The sequence below is a fragment of the Anolis sagrei genome, chromosome 5, assembly GCF_037176765.1.
Source record: "Anolis sagrei isolate rAnoSag1 chromosome 5, rAnoSag1.mat, whole genome shotgun sequence".
NCBI lineage: Eukaryota > Metazoa > Chordata > Lepidosauria > Squamata > Dactyloidae > Anolis > Anolis sagrei.
Genome location: NC_090025.1, coordinates 109576401 through 109595923, shown reverse-complemented (window position 1 = coordinate 109595923; position 19523 = coordinate 109576401).

The window sequence follows — 19523 nt, the reverse complement described above, 5'->3', positions numbered from 1 at the left end:
AGGGCAGCAGAAAACTTCCCCTATGACTTCCCCTCACATATTCATATATGGCAATCATGTTTCCTCTCAGCTCTCTCTTCTGCAGGCTAAACATGTCCAGCTCTTTAAGCCGCTCCTTATAGGGCTTGTTCTCCAGACCCTTGATCATTTTAGTCACCCTCCTCTGGACACATTCCAGCTTGTCAACATCTCCCTTCAATTACAGCTCCCAGAACTGAACACAGTATTCTAACCAAGGCAGAATAGAGGGATAGCATGACTTCCCTGGATCTAGATACTATATTCCTGTTTATGCAGAACAAAATCCCATTAGGCTTTTTTAGCTGCTGCGTGACATTTTTTACTCATGTTAACATATTGTCTACAAGGACTCCAAGATCTTTTTCACGTGTACTGCTGTTGAGCCAGGCATCCCCCATTTTGTATTTTTGCATTTCATTTTTCTGCCTAAGTGGAATATCTTGCATTTGTCTCTATTGAACTTAATTTTGATAGTTTGGACCTATCTCTTTAATCTGTTAAGATCATTTTGAATTCTGCTCCTCTGGAGTATTGGCTATCCCTTCCAATTTGGTAGTGTAGAAGCAACCTGGGATAATGGTCACAGAATAACCCAATCCTCAAACCAATTCCTGAGCATTTGTGTAGGTGCTGCACAGTGAAACCAGTGTATTTTCATCCACATCCAAAGTGGATTATAGTGTCTGTGTAGAACCCCAAACTACATGCCTACAGATGGATGATAACCCTTCTTAAGTTTTCTCCACATATTTAATGAGGAAGGATATAGATACACTTATCTCCACATTTTCTACATATGAAAAAATGTGGTTCTAGGTGTATCCATTTCATTCCCCATTGTTTTTGTTAGTCAGCATATGAAATGGTATTCAGTCATGTAGACTTTTTGAAAGACTTACCACCATGATAAGAACTAGGTTAGAATCTTGGGAATCCTAGGATGTAGTAGACACTTGCTGTTAAATATGGTGAATAAAGGAAAAGGCTTTAACTTGCTATTTATTGATAATAGTCATATACCGCATGAGGGACTACAGATTACACAAATATGCACACGCATGATATACAAGTTTATATAAACATTGCTTGTTTTCAAAAAACAGTTTTTAATCATAATTTTCCATGACCAACCAACTTGACAATATCAAATTTATCTCAGTGCTTAAACTATAAACATAGCGCTTTTCCGTTATATTCTAAGAATGCCTAACAGATTGTATTACAATCTGTTGGCATTTTTGACGGCAAGCATAAAGTTGTAATTGTCATTTCTGCTAAAAAGGTGGGAAGAAAACTTGCACAGGTGCCACTTTCCAGAAAGCACGACAGTATTTCTACAGTCTCAGTTGAAGAGAGAGATTGATGTAAGGAATTTATATGAAAATAGTCTGAAAGAATCAAATTCCATATTTAGAGTAATAGATAACAATTCATACCATGTTTCATGAAGAATCATTTTACACATGCTTAAAAGGTGGGCCAGAAGCACTCGAGGTTTCTCTTGTTTCTTTTGTCACCAGTTGCACATACACTTGAAAAAAGAATCAGAAACTGTGAGGCTGGGACTGAGTTTTTTGAGAACAGAAGTCATTCGATATTATAAGAAAACAGTGGCTTATTTCAGAAAAAGCAGACCCTAATTTCTTCTTGTCCTCGTCCTCCCTTCTCATAAAGACTGAGATTTTAAAATCCAAGCTGTGACTACAAAAACTGGGTAGACTTTAGTGAGCTGGATTCAGATTCCAGAAGATAGTAAACGTTAGGACTAATTAATTAGGGATTTCCTGAGTAATGGTTCTCAATCTATCTGAAAACAATTGTTTTTCCATGTTTACATAATAATAATAAATGGTGCTCATTGGCTACCATTCTTGTTTTCTGTTCTGGAAACTGGCCAAGGATTTAAGCCAATGATTGGAGGAACAGTACTGGTTCATGAACCACTACACTGAGTAGCACTACATCAGAGAATGCTGGGTAGAAAAGAAGGGAATACAAAAGTGGTGGGGGAACAATGAGAGACTTTCTATAATATACAAAACCACCATACAGAGAGGGGAACAAATAACAAAGTTTTGACATCACAATAAGACATGGTTTGTTTTAACTATACAGGCAGTCCCCAAGTTACAAACAAGATAGCCCAGAGGAGCCAGGTGTACACCCAACTCCTCATAGAAGAAGCCAAAGAGGTAGCAAGATGAAGTGGGTGACAGTGGGGAAACATTGTGGGAAGGGATCCCACGACAGTAAGGGAATGCAGCATGATTCTGCCCCACGGTTTTCCCCGCTGTCCCTGGATTCTCGGCCTCAGTGTATGAGGTCCTATTGCTCATGAAAACATCTGGTTATGATTTGCCATTCTAATAATATGACTTTTACTCCTAGGCAAAATTATCTCTCAATTAATTTGAGGATGAAATCAGAACTTGTTCTCATTAGTTATTTATTTCATTGAAGAATCCAACATTATTTTATACAAATTAAAGAAAGAGTAAATTTGCCGGTTAAAAAGGATTGTGTGGCAGAACTCATTCTCATTCTTTGTAATCAAATGCACAGATTTTTCAAGTGACTTTGTAAACCAGAGGATGTTTTTCGTAGGAAGGTGGTAAAGAAATCAGCACTTACAAGAAATTACCAGTACCTTTTGGATGTGTGTTCAGAAAGGACCAAACAAGGACCAATAGCAATATAGGCTCCTGCAAATCACTTCTACAATGGGGTTGTTATTTTTCATTTCTACTAAATAATAAAAATGCCTAATTACCATTGGTCTGTTTTTGCCATTCCTCCCTATTGCATTCCTTAACTCTTAAAATGTTTTTAAAAAACAAAGGAATAACTTACACAGTAAATGCCTTACAGTATAACTAATTATTCCAAAATGAAAGGAGTCTTTTACATAAAAATGTGTAGGCCAGAATCCTTTCCAAAGCCTTCAGAAATGAAGGAGAAAGAATGTTTGCATACATTTGGTATATGCCATGAATTCTGTGTTACTTTGCAGTAAATCTGAGTTCTCTTCAACCTGAAGGTTGCTATATTTCTTGAATACTTACTAGAGTCCACTTATGCTTGACAAAATTCACTGAATTAAGATAGGATATACAATTGAAAGTTATTGTAAGATTACAACTCCCATGATTCGATAGCATTGAACCCAAACAGTTGAAGTGGTGTGAAGCTACATTACTTCCAACAGGGTAGATGCACCCTTGATCATCCTATACATCCCTTATCTGGAATTCTAAAATCCAAAATATTCCAAAATCCAAAAATGTCCATATGGGTAGATGAGACTGTGACACCTTTGTTTTCTGATGGTTCCATGAACACAAGCTTTATTTTATGCTCAACATGACTTAAAATGTTGTGTTTAAAATTCCTTTCTGGGTGTACAAGATGAACATGAAACAAAAACGGATTTTATATTTGGATTTGGACTCCATCTCCAAGATACCTCATTATAAAAAAAAAACCCCAAAAAAACTGAAATATGGAACACTTTTGTTCCCAAGCAGTTTGAATAAGAGGTACTCAACTTGTACTTACTTCATATTTTTAACATTAGCAATGATTTCTATGTTGTTCTGTTTCTGAGGTCCCACTGGGTGATCTCATATGTAAAAATCCTTTCCAAAACTGACTCTCCTTAATTGCTGGACTCATCGGACCATTCGCTCATGCACCCAGGCACACACACGCACACAGATTTATGTGATAAGAAAACTGCTTTCAGTCCAAGTTGCCATAGCTTCTGTTTCCTTAGTAACTCTTTTGAGAGGATTCATGTTTATGTTTGCAAGAAAATATGCATGCAATTCTTAAATACAAATGAAGACTCTCAGTCTCAAATAGCAAAAAAGCCTTTGATAGTCACATGCATTAGATACCATGAAATAATAGAAACGTAATTTATCGCACAACGGTGGCAAACCAGCATTGAAACAGAACTGTCATCTTTGGTGACAGTTTCTATTGTATGATACTGTGCACAACCCATTGCTGATCTGCCACCTCCCCATGATGAACCGTTAATAGCTGCAGATCATGTTATATTCCCATCACTTACCTGGTGATTCTACCCCTATCCCACTCTTCCTCTCACTGTAATTCATTGATATAAAGGTTTTTTAAAATAACCATTGCTGGAATTACAACGTTTTTAAACTACAAATTAGCAGAACTAATTTGTAAGGCAAAATTGCAAATTTAACCAGAAGTATGGCAGCAAAACAACAGATCAGTGAATTGTCACAACTGCAGAACTGCGGAGAAGTATGATAGTGAAGTATGTTGCTGCTGTCAATGATTGCATCACTGCTGTGGGATAGTAGCTGCTTGCAATGAAGTCCTAAGTATTTGCAGAAGACTGAGGTTCAAAAATTTAGACTTCATTACCATAAACATTTACTTCAAAATTATTTATTTATTTATGTAAGTGGAGGTAACGGCGTTCCATGCAGTCATGCCGGCCGCATGACCTTGGAGGTGTCTAAGGGCCAATGCCTGCTCTTCAGCTTCGAAATGGAGATGAGCACCACACTCCAGAGTCTGACATGACTAATGTCAAGGAGAAACCTTTACCTTTACCTATAGTCAGGATATCACATCAGAGTTCTAAAGTGCAAGTCTACAGAACTCTATCGCCCAGTTTGCTCCTGCAGAATTCTGGGAATTGTAGTTTAGGGAATCTGAGGACCTCTCTGGCTGAAAATTTAAAAGGCTGTGCCCTAAACTACATTTCCTAGAATTCAGCAGGAATAAACTGAGTGATAAGGACATGAGAACTTGTGCTTTAGAACTCTAATGTGATATTGTAACTGAACTACCCTGTGATCTCTTTGAAGTGAAATGATGGTGACAATGACTAATGGAGTCTTAATTCAATCTATTAATAAAGTTAATAATATTTCAAATTTATTTAAATTCTCATGACATAGAAATACATTAGTCATGGTAACCCTAAACATTTCAGATGATCTTAATTTTGGATTTCTTCGATAGAGGGGGGAAAATAACTCCCAAAACAGAAAATCATGGAGGAGACACCTCTTTGGAGGGAAATTTGTATCATCATGTTACATTGAGTCACCTCTGGCTGAGAAAGGTGGTATACAAATGCAGTACCTAGTAAATATTTACTAGGTATATAGCCTACAGTAATAATGCTTAAATATACAGCTCCAAAAATGTCCAGTACAAATACAGCAAGCACACACTTTAAAAATATGCTGTAGGTGATTGCAATCTATAGCTGATCCTACCTAGGCTTCTGTACTTTAGCTCGGCCCACCTCCCATTAATGTCGACACTTTATGGCCCAATGGCACTCTCTCCAGCCTGGCACATTGCATTTTTGCACTTTCTTTTTGCTCTGTTTAGGAATCTTCTGCACTAACTTGAGCCCAGACCCTGCTCCAATTTTGTTTTCAGCCATAATTTTGTTTTTATGATGTTGTTGTAGCTGTGATTGTGCTATGCTTTTATTTTACTGTTTTTAATGTGGTTGTTTTTATCTGTAATTTTTGGGCTTGTCCACTTGTAAGCCGCCCCGAGTCCCCTTGGGGAAATGGTGCTTTGAATGCAATTTTCCTGCTTCTTGGCACGGGGTTGGACTGGATGGCCCATGAGGTCTCTTCCAACTCTATGATTCTATGGTGGCAGAATATAAAAATAAAGTTATTATTATATATTAAAGTCCTGATTCCTTGTTGTACAGCCAGACAACATAATCCTAGAGAAATTTATTTTGATATTCAGTACTTCTAAATTTAGTTTAGACTGAATCTTATTGTCAGTCCCAAATGGAGTACACCAACTGAAACAAAGGGGACCTACCTGTAAATTACCTCACTATTCAGGAATTGATTCTATGGATTTACTAAAGTTAGGACTAACCAATGAAGTTCATGTCATACAGTTTGAGAGTGGATTTCAGTGTCAAACCAATGTATTTTGCCTTTTGTTGTGTGAAATAGCCCTGCTTTTTCTTCAGAGTTTAGTTCTATAAACATTACCTTGGTTATTCTAACAAAAATAGCTACCATGGCTGGGAAGAATTAAGCACAGTACATCTAAGCAATTGAAAGTGACAGTTATGAAACCAAGGAAACAAAGGATACTATGAACTTGTGTCATTTCTATGAACATGAGATTTTTGTATAAAAGAAGGCTATAGAATAACAACTATTTACAGCTACAGTCCCTCAAATGTGACCCTATACATAGATGTGCTGCAGACATATGGAAATGAAAATTTGGATTGCCAACCAACTGGGGAAAGATCCCTAATTGTGTTTGCTTTTTAAAATATGAAAAAGTAGGGATCTAGTAATAGGGTGCAAACATTCGTTTTCTTAAGTAAATGCATCACTGTAGAAGTTATAGGATACATGTGCTCTAGTTATCCTAATTTATAGGTACAAATCTTGTTTTCTAGTTCCTTTAGTAATACATTTCTGATTTTATTTTGTCTTTTGGAAAGATACTGAAATTATGTCTTGTATGTATGTGACTTGGTTGCTGATGGTGCACTACACCAGCTTCCTTTCTCCTTACACACTCCACCGAGATAGTATGTTTTGCGGAATATATCCGAGTTTCAGTACTCTATAATCTAGGATAAAACAAGAACCATAATTCTTCTTAATAAGGTTCACAGAGTGGGATATATATTGCAAGTATTTAGTTAGTTATCCACAAGACAGGGTGTTAAAAGTAAATTCAGAGTGCAATGGACTAATTTACTTTTAACAGCCTTTCTTGCAATAACTCTGTTAATTAGTTAAGTCGGACTACTAGTAATCAACATAAATAAAAATGTAATGTTCGTTTGTGGGATTAACAGAACTCAAAAACCACTGGACAAATTGCCGCCAAATTTGGCCACAAGATACCTACTAACCCAAGGAGTGACTATCTCTCCAAAAAATTGATGGGAGTTGTAGCTGCTGGGATTTATAGTTTACTTACAATCAAAGAGCATTCTGGACTCCACCAATGATGGAATTGAACCAAACTTGGGACACAGGACTCCTATGACTAACAGAAAACATTAGAAGAGTTTGATGGGCACTGACCTTGAGTTTGGGAGTTGTAGTTCACCTACATCCAGAGTGCACTGTGGACTCAAACAATGATGGATCTGCACCAAACTTGGCACGAATCTTCCATATGCCCAAATATGAACACAGATGAAGTTTGGGGAAAACAGACCTTGACATTTGGGAGTTGTAATGACTGGGATTTATAGTTCACCTACAATCAAAGAGCATGCTGAACTCCACCAACGACAGAACTGGGGCATACTTCCCACACAGAACCCCCATACTTAAGGACATCCAATCCAACTCCCCTCACCAGGGCAAGAAAACGTAACCAAAGCTCTCCTGACAAAGAGCCATCCAGCCATAGATATAGAGAGATAGATATGATTCACACACACAGAGATATAGATTTGAAAAGGACCCCTAAAGAAGGACAAATATATGTTGCATGTTCCAGAATGGGCAAACCAGACAATCTCTACATCAACACTGACAAAGAATCAGCAAGGAATATTGTTTACCCACAAGCATAAAGAAATTACATATATTAGAAACCAACACTTTCTAATTACTTTATTTTCCAGATTACCAGACTGACCACAGCAATGCATGGCAGGGACAGCTAGTACAGTATATTCTGGCGTATAAGACTACTTTTTAAACCAAGAAAATCTTCTCAAAAGTCAGGGGTCGTCTTATATGCGGGTGTAGTCTTATGTATGGGAGTCGTCTTAACTCTATATTTTAACTGGAAAAGTTGGGGGTCGTCTTATATGCCCAGTCGTCTTATATGCCGGAATATACGGTAATCTATATAAATAAAAATGTAATGTTAGTTTGTGGGATTAACATAACTCAAAAACCACTGGACAAATCGACACCAAATTTGGACACAATACACCTATTAGGCCAATGAGTGACCATCACTCATAAAAACATGGAAAAACACAGCAGAAGGGACTTAAAAAGCAAAAAAAAGCAGAAAGACACTACAGTCCATGGGCAAAAATGACTCCTCCTGGCAAACAAAACACACAATAACATATCCACACTCTCTTCTGGACTACAGCTCCCAGCATCCCCTAGAACAGGCCCTTTAGGAGAGGAGGATGCTCCAAATGCACTGTTTCCAAGATGCAAGCTTTCTTCTCCTTGAATCTCTTTGAGAGCATCCCAATCCCTGCCTATTTCCAATTTCCTATTCCTGGACTGCAACTCCCAGCAATTCTCCAGATAGATAGATTAGATGGAGATAGATAGGTAGGCAGGTAGATCAATCAGGAGGACAGCTGAGAGTTGCAGTCCAAGAATAGGTAGAGAAGGAAGAAAGGGGAGAAAAGGGAAGGGAAAGAAAAGGGAGGGAAGACGAAAAGAAGGAAGGAAGGAAGGAGAAAAGGAAAGAGAAAAGGGAAGGAAGGAAGGAAGGAAGGAAGGAAGGAAGGAAGGAAGGAGAGAAAGGAAGAAGAAGAAAAAGAGTAAGGTTGGCCACAGCAATATGTGGCGGGTACAGCTAGTTATAATAATAGTAGTAGTAGTAGAAGTAGTAGTAGTAGTAAATTGGGAATAGGTCATTTTGATATTAACTATATGGGTATCCCTCTGGGCAGCTAAACCAGGCAATTCCAACTGGATGGCCCCTCATGAGGATCTGCCTCCAGAGGCAAACCAAGAATGGGCAACTTGGAAGTCCCTGAACAGACTCAGATGTGGAGTTGGCAGATCAAAAGACAACCTGGCTAAATGGCACTACTTAGGTCCTAGAAGAGTCCTCCACCTTGTGTAACTGCAGAGCAGAACAAACAACTCAGCATCTGTATGCTTGCCCACAATGCCCTGCCTCATGCACAGAGGAAGAACTGTTTAAAGTTACAGACAATGCAGTCGCTGTTGCCTGTTTTTGGTCTAAAATATTTTAGCTGCTTGTATTCCCTCTATTTTATCAGTTTTATACTAATTTATTTATGCAATGCTTTTGACACAAAATAAATACATTAAAATCACAACTGGTATGGGAAAGGCATATAATCTACTGCACTGATCCCAAAGTCAAAATTGCATTGGGAGGTAATCCCACACATTTATCCCTTAAATATATACAAAATGTCCTTGTTTTGAAGCAATTCCTTCATGTAATTAAACATGAATATTCAATTCTACTTTCCACTCTTTGAATCCTGTTCTATTTCTGCCCAATAAACTAAGGGAATGCTCAATTTCTGGAAGCAATGTTTCAATGGTCCAAGAAATCCGTGGTGTGCGCACACACACACACACACCATAGGCATGACTTTCATCCTTAAACTGCTCATTCTTTATGAACTTGAACAAATATGCACAATATGGTGTCGTAATACAGGGTATAGACAAGAAACCTCATAAGATGGTGGGAAATTTAGCATCCTAAGATGCTTTCACCCTGTCTAATGGACAGAGCTCCATACCCACTATCACATGATGTTGTGTGACTTCCGACGGAGGTCCCACCCCCAGTTATGGTGGAAGCATTGTCGGACGCTTTTCCTACAACATGTGAGGCTTCCCAAGTTGTTCTGGCTACAATGGAGACAGCACACTTCTGCCCTGTTTGGATGCAGCTTCCCCCGAGCGGGTCACAAGGAGACAGAGTTGCCCCTTGCATCTGCCATTTCACCATACCTGCTAGCAAAACAACAAGGGAGGGCTCCCCTTATGTGATAAGGTCAAAAGTCAGAGACCTATCTGATTGAGGGAAACTAAAAGCTGAACTGGTGGTGTTGGAATTTCAAATAACATACCACAAATGTATATCTAGTTATCTACAGCTTGCTTAGGACAGTCAGAGCGAGGCAGATTACTTCTCCCATTCATTTTCAATCTTCCTTAAATATCAAGACTCTTGAAAACATGTTTGCTTAGAGATCCCTCCAGCTGTTCAGTGTAGCTCACGTTGAAGTAAGCATGTATAGGATAGACAGCTACAACAACTGGAAAGTTCAATTAGCTATCTTAATATTGTGTGTGTATGTGCAGTTGATAATTTTGAAGGAGACTCAACTACATAGGAATTTTAGCAATTCAATTTGCCTGATCAAATAGAACCCTCACCTTGCCCCTTATTCTGGGGTCCCTGCATGACAAAGACATTGGCTGACAGACAGTAAAGTAGTAGTATCCAAGGTTAGAAGACTAACCCTTCAAAGGTCCTCAGTCTGTTTCATACCAGGGATGAAAGGCCACAGAAAAGCTCCACTTCTTACTATAGTGAATTGTTTGATGTTACCCTCAAGTCTCCTTCTATGGATTTCATCATGGTCAATGCAAGGCACAGTCATATTTGATACAAAAATCTGCCAACTCTAAGCCCACGAGAAGATAGCTTATCTTCTCAATGTTTTGGAAATCTTTCCACACCAGTTTAGAGGAAAAAAATCCCTCCTCCCTCATCCTGTTATAGCTAAAGAGCCATTTAATTTTTTGAGAAGGAAAATATCTCAATTCTTTGTTTTCGCTCATGTTCTTGTGAAGTAGAGTGATTACTAATGTACACTAAAATATGCTTTTTTAAAAAACAATATGCTGACGAACATACATGCCTAGTTTCCAAAATAAGTACAGAAATAAAGTGTTATTTATTAAATTAATTGCTGTGAATGTTAATAATGCATATTAAAGAAACTTTTTCATGCCACCTGCCTTGTATATTACGAAAGGTTAAGGTTTGTTGCTGAATATCAATCTGTGACAATGTCTACCTTTTTGATCAACGAATAATTCCTGTCGGGAATGTTTTCAGTCCTTTTGATTTTTCCTGAATAGAGAGATCACTCTTAAACAGTTACAAAAATGTTTGGGAACCTTAAACCTCAGTATGAAATAAGATTGTTTTTCTAGATCAGTGGTTCTCAACCTGTGGGTCCCCAGATGTTTTGGCCTTCAACTCCCAGAAATCCTAACAGCTGGTAAACTGTTTGGGATTTCTGGGAGTTGTAGTCCAAAACACCTTGGGACCCACAGGTTAAGAACCACTATTCTGGATGGTTCTGCTGAGCAAAGTTCAGTGACAAGAGACCAACCCAGTTATTTTGTCAGGTGAGATGAAGAACAAGATGGGACACTGTCCTACTCATTCCATGTATAGAAGCAACCATGATAGCCTGTTGACTTTCTCTTGACCAGTCTTGGGATGTCATTCTCAACCCCACCTGAAGGCAGTAGGTTAAATAGCATGGCGAATAGGTCTTCTTTTGAACTACTTGGCATATATTTATGTCTGTATTGTGATGAAAATATATTACATAAAAGGGAAAGGTGTTGCTGGTTTTTTTTAAATTTACAAGACAAAATTTGGCAAAATGATTAAATGCACAAATGGTTCACATCTGGAGAGAAATAAAATTGGGGACAGTTTTGACAATGTGTCGGCGAAGAGCTTCTGTTCCTCTTGTAAACATTTGGCTCTGCATCTGTTGTGTTTGCACTAAATATAGGTGAACTGGTGGGGTTCTGTTTACTGGCACCATATGGTGCCTGTTGCAGAATGAGACAAAAGAGGCTTTCTGTAACAGTTTCATTTTTAGGAAGTTTTTTAAAAACTGCAGCTGTTCATAAGCATATATTTTAGGAGCAAGGACAGTTTGAAGCAAAAGTCTGAACAAATGTATTAAGCATTCTATTCATTCATGCCCCCAAAATTTACATCCCTAAATTTGGATTTAATACAAAATGGATAAGGACAAAATGAAATACAATAATAAGAGATTTCAGGTTCATTGAAATACAATAATAAGATGAAATACAATAATAAGAGATTTCAGGTTCATTGAATCAAATAATTTCTACTGTACCAGTCCCCATTCAATAAGGGGGCAAATATTTCAAAGAACAAGACAACACAAAAACAGATTTCCCCATCTACTATTTTTTTCTGTTTATTACATTATTTATTAAAATATTTATATCCCATCCTATATCATTGGGTTTCAAGGCAGTATATAATAAAATTACCTTAGGACACTCTGAAGCAATACAATAAATGTTAAAGGAAAAATAATATTAAGCCATTTAATAACTACAACAAAACTTTTAGATTGCCTAACCTGTCCTTGCAGCCACCATTATGAAAAATAACAGAGAAAATGCCCAAATTTAATGACATTGTTGTCACAATTTCACCTAATAGATCTATCTCTGCAAACTCTTTCCAAATAAGAATTTATTACAATATATGCAAATATTTGTTTGGAAATGTCTGGGATGAGAGTAATAAATAGCATATTTCTACATTAAATAAAAGATAGATAGATAGATAGATAGATAGATAGATAGATAGATAGATAGATAGATATTGGTGACAATATATGTTTCATAAAACTTTTCATATGATTACTTGATCAAGGGAAGAAACAAGTATTGCCATTTTTATTGAACATAATAATATATCTTCAACTGCAAGACTGATCAAACATTAGTGTTGTAAATCTGTAAGTTCTTTGACTAAAACAGTTGTGAATCTTGAAAGGTCATCTATAAATATCTCACTCTAATATCATGATGGCTTAGAAGAGTTTTATAATTAGTATATTCCTGGTCTATCAAGGGTTTTTGTTTTCATTGTCTGAACAAAGTAATAATTTCTTAGTGATTTAATTTGGTTATTTAAATTGATTTCTCTTTCATTCTTACTTATTTCTCTGATTACGGGATGAAAACTCACACAGCAATTTCCCAAAAACATTAATTCTGTAGCAAAATGCTATAAATAATGTGGAAAAAGATAAGTCTAAGACATCGCTCAGAAACAATGGATTTTATCACACAAGACAGGCAAACTGTCATGGTCCTTATCATGTGACAATGTGTGCATCCCAGTTCCAGTTTTCCCACTCCCGCTGTGTGATTCTCCCATCCCTAGATATTGACGCAAAAAATCCATTGATGCCTCCCAATCCCATAAGATTCCTTTCACCTACCTTGGTGCAATGGGTCCCTTCTGCTTCTGTCCTGGCGTGCCAGCAGTCACATGGCATCAGTGAGTGGGATTCTCCTCCTCTTCCCAACCTTCTAGGGCACACTACAAGTTTAAGAAAGCAATTAAGCTAGGGATTCCCAGACTAAGGCCTGTGAGCTGGATGCAGTCCTCCAAGGTAATTTACCCGGCCCTTGCCCTAAACTTTAGACTTAGGGATGCCATAATTCTGAAACGACCTGAAGGCACACAACAACAATAATCATAATTAACTTGACTAACTCATCAGCCAAAAGCAGGCCCACACTTCCCACTGAAATACTGGTAAGTTTATGTTCGTTAAAATTGTTCCCCATTTTAAATATTGTATTGTTCTTTCATTTTTTTGTACTACAAATTAGATATGTGCAGTGTGGATAGGAATTCATTTGTGTATGTGCAGTGTGCATAGGAATTCATTCATTTTTTTTCCAAACTATAGTCTGGCCCCCAAACAGACTGATGAACCATGAACTGGCCTTTATTTATTTATTATTTATTTATTTCAAATATTTGTACCCCACCCTTCTCAAACCCTCCCCCCCCCCACCGGGGGGGGGGCTTTTAGACTCTCAGCTCAAAAAGTTTGAGGACTCTTGAATTAAAATATTAATTTAAAACAGTTTTTTAAAAGCAATTAAGGTAGATAATGATAAAAATACAAATACAGCATGCCCCAATTAAAGGACCTTCTGCATCAAACAGTTAACACTCAATAGATAAATAGGTACCGCCTTGGAGGGAAGGTAAAATGGCGCCCCATGCAGACATACTGGCAAAAAGAGTGGAGATGTCTACAGACAGCAGGCTCCTCAGCATGGAAAATGGAACAAGAGCATCTCCTCATGGCCGAAGTTGAGCATTGCCTCCAGATGCTGGAGATGAAAAGGGGAAGGCCTTTACCTTATCTTTGTATTGTATGTCATTGTTTGTTGTGTAAAAGGCACTGAATGTTTACCTTATATGTGTACTGTAATCCGCTCTGAGTCCTTCTGGGAGATAAAGCAGAATATAAATAATGATGATGATGATGATGATGATGATGATGATGATGATGATGGAACAAGTAACTACTACTAATTGATTCATTATTTAACTCGCCATTTTACTGAAGGTGTTAGGGATCAGTTTTAAGGACAGAAGACTACATGTAATATAATCAATCTTTCAACACCAATTGATATTTCTGTGAATTTGAGTTGCAAAGAGACAGGAAGGTTGTTTCTGAACCAATTCACAAACCTCTTTTGTATATTAGATGAAATTCTTGGTGGCTAGAAAGTTAATTAAGAGCCTTGCACTTGCTAATCTCAGAAGAGAGGATCCAAAAACAGCATTTTAAAAAAACTCATGTGTTTTAATGAAGCACTGACAGCGCAGAAGAAATTTCATGAGAGGTATGTAACAAAAATGCCCCCAATTCATTAAGATATCTTGATATCTGACTGACAAAAGATTCTAGTAGTTAACATATAAAAATTATATAGGCAGTCCCCATGTTACAAACATCCAGCTTACAAACGACTCATAGATAAAAACGGGGGTGAGGCAACAGGAAGTGAGAGAAATCTCCCCCTTGAAAGGGAAATTCACTCCTTAAAGAGTTATCATGGGGGGGGGGGAGGTGTCTCCATTGAGGCTTTATCACCAATCCTTGTTTCCACAACAAGTCAATATTTTGAAAATTCAATGATCACAAGGACAGAAAGTGATGCGAAATCTTTTGAACAGACACACAGACAGCAAAACAAACACCACAGGGGTGCTAACCCTATCCAAAGCTTGTGTGTGTGTGTGTGTATAAGGTTGGAACTACACTTAAAAATACATCTGTTCCAATTTACACACAAATTCAATTTAAGAACAAACCTGAAGAACCTATCTTTTTCATAACTTGGGAACTGTCTGTACACCAGTCCTTCAATGGATGAAAGGGAAATGGTTTTCCTGACCTGAACTGAAATGGTCACTCTAAAGTAGATTAGCAATTGTTAAATCACACGTAATCCTGTAACTATTACATCTCTTTCAACCTTTTAAAAAAGAAAATAAATGTAGCAAAATGAGATACTGCCAGAGGGTGCAAGGAAGATAAGAAGATTTTATTGCTGGCGGCAGAAAGCTGAAATGTATTCAAAATTAACATGACCACCAAAGACTAATGCAATTTATAAGAGATTGAAAGAAATGCAGTGGGTACTGGAGAAAGGTATGAATCACAGCTTCTAGAATGGTATGAATCACAGCCAGTTAAAGAATTTTATCAGAAATATCTAAAGCAAATTAAAACAGTTTTTGGTTTAAATATTTAGCATTTGGCTTTCTTTGGCTAAATCATCTGTCCTAACCTCTTCCTTTTATGCCACAATGCTCCCCAATTTCATGAAATCATTTATCTGCTAAAATAGAGGAACTGGGTTGGAATTTTGGTACTACCAGTTACAGGCCTTACTATTTACAAATAGGTTATATAATCATGATGTGAGAGAATTAAAGAATTGGAAAGACCCCGTAGGCCATCAACTCCAACCCCAACTCAGTGCAGGTTCTCCAGTTAAACCATCCCTGTCAGATAAGTCTCACTAGTTCAATTGTAGAACCATTATATCAAGTTCCTTCTAATGTTTAACCACCTTATCACATTAGAAATTTGGTAGACACCCTGACCTTGAGCCAGCTCCCAGCTGGATTATAGTGCCTGTGTGGATGACTCAGAATACCACAGTTTATTTTCTGAAAAATGTTAAGGATGGGTCAATAGAACGGAGCGGTGTTTGGTATTATTTTTATTTAAAGGTGACAGTTAACACACATGAACAAAGATTCTTTGTTCCTGTGTGCTTAAACTTCTATACAGAAAACATCCTTTCTAATCTTAATTTCAAAGCTTTTTCAATGCTTCTTCTAAATTCAGCCTGTTTTGCTGCCATTCAAACTGCAGATTAGCTTTTAGACCCATCTGAAGTCTCTTAAGATTGCTCCAATGCCACTTTCTTTTCCTTTGAAGAAGGAAGCTTTAATGATAGATTAATTCTCATTCTCATTTTTGGGTCTTTTTTGTTTTGAAGTTGCTGTAGCTATTAATGGGAAACAAAGGAAGAGCTGATTGTTCAATATTTATATGGCCCAAAGAGTATATATCACTGTGGAGATCCATCACAGGACTTCTTAACTTTTCTCTTCTTCTTTTTTTCTTTTTTTATGTTTGAAAATCTTTTTTTTTCCTTTTATTATATATATTTATTTTAATATATACACAACATTTATAGTTCCCACCACCATGAGGATTGTTTTCTTTTACATATTAATCCTTTTTGAGATGAACCTAATAGATTAATATTCTATATAACATTTGTCTCCTATTTCTTTCTTTCTTTTTTCTTAAATATTTTTTAAATTAATTATTTGACATAATCTCATATATAATCAGAAAATATACGTTCAGAAATACTGGAACATGTCTAGATCTGTATGTAGACAGCAAGTTGTACAAAGTAGGTATAACATATACCATTCACTCGACTTTTCTCTTCTTAATACAGGGAGGGCGGTTCTGGACAGCACCAAATTGCAAGCTTTCATTAGAGGCAAAAAAAAAAAAAAAACAGAACCTGCGAGCAAGTTTGCACATAGACCTCTTGGTCCTGGGATGTTTGCCTCCATAATCCATACTTGCTGCTTTGTCCTGGGATTTTGCAGCCCCAAGATGGCCACCACAGGACATCCACTGGAACCGATCAATCAGGTACAGACACCTGAAACCCAGGAAGAAACCCAGATTTAAAAATCCTGTGGTTTTAGAGTGCAGGGACAGACAGGCATTTGAAGACGGGGATTTTCGGCTCAGAACCAGAATATTCGCACACCTAGAAATCTCATGGTTTTGCCATTTGCAGCAATTGCTTTTGCATTTACAGGAAACGGCGTTTGGCCACCCTCCTATTTGCTGCAGGAGCTCCTGGGATAAAGGTAATGTCTGGACGGACTGAGAGTCCAATAGTTCTTTGAAATAGTGAAAGTAGGATGCTTTTCTCAACCAAAATTTCCCGAGGACTGCTTGCATCCCAGTGGGAAAAGATCTCAGCACTTATATTGCCCCCACATAGAGCATATCAGGAGACGGGACATACAATAAACACAAATAGGGGAATGTAATGTGGAAGGCATATTTAAATCCTCCCTCACTCTAAAGAATTTGGTAGGCACTCCAAAATTGCATTTTACAGCAGCCCCTCAACCCCACAAATGTCTAATCAATGATCTCTTTTGTTTCATTTTATGTAGCAGCATTTATTACTATTATCTATAACACCTCAGACATGCTATACATATACACTTAGGAGTAACACATTGCATTTGTTGTACCTTGTTCCTGAGCAGGATTGCTCATCCACTCCACATGCATACGTAGGTACCGTACATTAATTTTATGCTACATCAAGGCTTGTGTAACCATTTCCCATGTTTTGTTTCATTCAATAAGGAACTTGCTTGATGTTAATATATATTTCTATTAAAATTAATTATGGTATGTATTGGAATTCGTGGTTATAATTTATATTTTCTGCTTTTAGGTGTCAGTCACTCATTAGTTTTCTAAATAACAAGCAACCCTCTCAGTCAGTTGGCATTTTCTTCTGTTTTAATTGCCTGCTGTGATATAATTATTGTGACATTTGGGGATGTTTTTAACATCCTGAATTAAATATTCTGACATCCCACAGAGCACTTCATGAAAACAGTCAAACTGTATTTGAGTCATTAGCCGTCTACAGATGTCCCTTAGTATTAAAATTATTTTTGACACAAAAATACGGATGAAATATGGATGAAATGTAAAGCATTTAACCATTTTATGCATAGTTCAAATTTTACCTTAGATATACTTGTTGTTATTAGACCTGTTCTAACCTACCAGGACCATCTTCTTCAGCTGCATTTTGTTGTATTAATAATATTTTATTTCAATATCATTGTCTGAACTAGGCACAAAAATTGGAATGAGTCTTAAATCAAGGTCAAATTTCATTGAACCAGCACAGATGCTTAACAGTGGACATTCCGGATACAATTGTCTTTCAAAAAAAACAACAACAACCCAAAACCAATGCAAATCTATCATGCTTTTTCCCCATATAGTTCAATACCTCTTCACTCTTGTGAAGGAGGCCACCTACTCCATTCTTGTGTCAAAGCCAAACTGGTTTCTTCTCCATTATATATGGTTGCTTGAGATGGCAGATCCGGTCACAGTGGTACATGCTTTAGTTTCATCTTGTTTGTATCATGTGCTCTGTTTAGAGCTGCTTTTGAAAAGGATTTGGAAATTCCTGCAGATCCAAAGAGCTGGAGCCAGAGTGTTAACCAGGCTGGTTAAAGGGTAAACACAACACCCCTGTTGCAACAGCTCCAGTCTGTTTCCAGGCACAATTCAAAGTGACCTATAAAGTTCTATATGTCTCAGGTCTAGGCTATTTGGCAGATCATATCTCCCTATGCAAATCTGTCCACACTCTGAGGCCCATCTGCACTGCACTATAATGCAGTGTAGGGGATGCATTAACGGGGGCAATATTCTGGTATTTATCATCAGTAAGACCAAGGAGCTCATAGTGGACTGCAAAAGGAATAGAACAGAAATTCAGGACTGGTCATAAATGGAGACTAAGTGGAGCTGGTGGCCAGTTTTAAGTTCCTAGGTAACACTGTTATGGAGAATCTGACCTGGGGCGTTCATACAGCAGCATTGGTAAAGAGAGCCCAGCAGAGATTGTACTTTCTGAAACATCTAAGGATCCAAAAGGCGAATGAAAAACTGCTGATGACTTTCTACCACTGTGCTATAGAAAGTGACCTGTGTACTGCATCTCTGCAAGGTTTGGTAACTGCACAGTGGCAGTTACCTTTGGTGCTTCAAAGGGTCACCACTACTACACAGAGGACCATTGGTTGCCCTCTCCCCTCTCTGGAAGAACTTTATAAGTCCCACAGCTTTAAGAAAGTTTAGAACATTCTTAAGGACCCACCTTACCTGGCATATTCTTTTTTTAAAATTCTCACCCCACCCCACCAGTATTCAAATTTGGGTGTATTGAGTATTTGTGCCAAATTTGGTCCAGTGAATCAAAATACATCCTGCATATCATATATTTACATTATGATTCATAACAGTAGCAAAATTACAGTTACAAAGTAACAACAAAATAATTTTATGGTGGGAGATCACCACAACATGAGGAACTGTATTAAGGGGTCACGGCATTAGGAAGGTTGAGAACCACACTGATCTAACAGTAACTGATACTACTAGCTTGCTCATAGATTTGGCACAGTGCTTTAATTTTATTTTTATTTTTTTGCTGGAGTTGCACTTGAAAAATGTACCTGTTCCAACTTACATACATATTCAACTTAAGAACAAACCTACAGAACCTATCTTGTTCATAACTTGGGAACTGCCTATATAT